Here is a 2535-nt window from a genome sequence, read left to right as displayed (position 1 = left end):
TATAAACCAAGGGACCAGGCTTGTACTAGACACATTGAAATTTCTCGGTACTTTGTACTTTGTATACACTCCAACGCAATAGAACGCAAGCATGAAGTATGGTTTTCTCTTCTTGGGAGATCCTGAACCTTGGTAAACTCAGTGTCCTTATTACTATCATCCAAAGACACCTATCTTAGGATACCATACCAAGGGATCTGTCAGATTTAGCTGCGATAGTGGTTGCCCATGCAGGTCCTGCTAGGTGATCGTCTGGTTCAATGGGAGTCAAGATCAATTCTCAGATCGGCTCTGACGCAATCTTTCCACCAGGGCAGATGTTCATATTCGACGGTGTCACCCTTTGTCGCCACCTCGAATGGCCACCTCGGTCAGGTCAAGTCCTTTGCTCCAGGCTGGATCGTAAGAATCGGCAACATGGAGTACACTATGGATCTCCAAGGAGAGCTGCTCTTCAAGAGTTTGGTGTCGGACCAAGTCCGGGAGCAGCATACGCCGCTTACCCCGACCCCTAAGTCAGATCAGGCCGTGGAGGAGCATGAGAATTCCATGCGGGGCCAATGTCAGATCGGATCCGAAGCCATTTCCTTGGTCCTGATGTCAGATCAGACCATGGAGGAATGTGAAAAACCTTTGCCAGGACTGACTTCAAATCAAATCCTGAAGCCGCTTCCGCTGGGCCCAATGCCAGTCAAGGCCCAGGAGGAGCATGGTAAAACTATTCCGTGGTCGATGTCAAATCGGATCCCGAAGTCGCCTCCCTTGGGCCCGATGTCAGATCAAACCCAAGAGAAAATCTTTTCCGGGATCAATGTCAGATCGGATCGCGAAGCCGCATCCCCTGGTCTCGATGTCAAATCATGCCAAGGAGGATCGTGAGAAATTTCTCGTGGTTTTGATGTTAGGTCGGATTCAGGAGACCGCTAAGTCGGACTTCCCGATCTAGGTGTCAGATCGGATCGTGGAACTCTCAGTGGGAGTCAAATATTTCGACCCACCCCACCACCCATCTCGTTGCTAACGTCGAAGATCTTACCGATGTCCTCGAAGGCACCACTGAAGAGGCCGAAGACTTAAACGAGGAGGCACCACCAGATGATATTCCATGTGTTGCTGCGGGAGTTGATTGAAGTATATTTTAGTGAGATTGGAACATGAATATCTATACTAAAAATATGAGAACTGAAACTGAAGATATACAAGACTTATTGCATTTGGTTATTGAGTATAAGCCTAATAGTTTTCCATGCATGGTGGCATGTTGATGTGTGTCTTTTCTATACATGGTTCCATGCTCTTTTCTCATGCATTTTATTGGGGATCATCTATTTGGTTATATAGGATTAAATAAAAACAAGTACATTCTACACCAAACATATGAAAGATTGGTCATAATTATGCTGCCCGCGCATTTATGCGGTCCACTGTACTAGCTAAGACTAATTATTAAATTATACGTACATGAGTGAAGCCCTGCACATCACAATTGTCTAGCAAACAACAAATTATCTACTTTTCAATAAAACAAAGTATGTATTTCGCAGCTAAAGTCTATTTCATATGTAACCACATTAAGAATGAAGTCATAGGTAAAGTACAACGATTGCCTACAAATTCTTTTGCCCCATTACAACCCACAATTTCCTAGTAGAAGAAAAAGGGAAGAGAGCCTACATCAAGGAACATCTATGTCATTGACGAAAAAGGGTTTCCCCCCGTTTTATATTATAAAGCATACCACCAAGCATCCAACACCAAGCATCCAACATCAAGTTACAAGTACAATAAGTCATAGAATCATGCTGGGGGCACAGCAAGACAAGCCCCAAATAAGACTACTAGGAGACGCTAATCTGGCTCAGGAGGGGGCGGGGGAGGTGGCGGGGGAGGAGCAAAAGACGCAGCCGAGGCACAAAGACCCGCCATGATGTTGTTGATGACGCCTCGATCGCTCCGCTTACTATGACATCTATGTCATTAACCACCGTCGAGGAAGAATGGTTGGATCAATACCAACCCGGCCCACCGAGGGCTGCCAAAACTAGGGCAAACTTTAAATGTGGGCCGGTTTGTGGGTCCCAGTTGGCTGTATGCATGTATCCTATACATATACGCTCCTCCTCTACACCACACACATCATAAAAAAGAGGAATGGAGAACACCCAGAAATACATCACGAATCACCTCGCACAATCAGATGATGCTAACTTGCCCGGTAGAAACCAACAACGATAGAAAATCTACTCTCCGTCTAGAAGCAAAGAAGACCCTGTCCAGGGCAGAAGAAGCTACTTAAGCTGGGCACGCTAACACAACTAGCGATGTGGGCAAGCTTTATCTGAATGCCTGCGTGCTTAGGAACCGTCTGGTCAAACGAGATGGCCGCTAAAGGGAACAAAGCTATAACAACCACCCGCCTTGCCACAAGGTGATATAAGCAAGACCTTGGATATGTGCAAATCTAAAATTCCTGGTGCCTCCTAAGCCCGAACCCGTGCACCATAATATCATGAGGCTGAGCAGCTCAATGGACAT

This window comes from Triticum aestivum, chromosome 6A, assembly GCF_018294505.1.
Source record: "Triticum aestivum cultivar Chinese Spring chromosome 6A, IWGSC CS RefSeq v2.1, whole genome shotgun sequence".
Lineage (NCBI taxonomy): Eukaryota > Viridiplantae > Streptophyta > Magnoliopsida > Poales > Poaceae > Triticum > Triticum aestivum.
The sequence above is the reverse complement of the archived record's forward strand: the minus strand, read 5'-3'. Positions refer to the sequence as shown.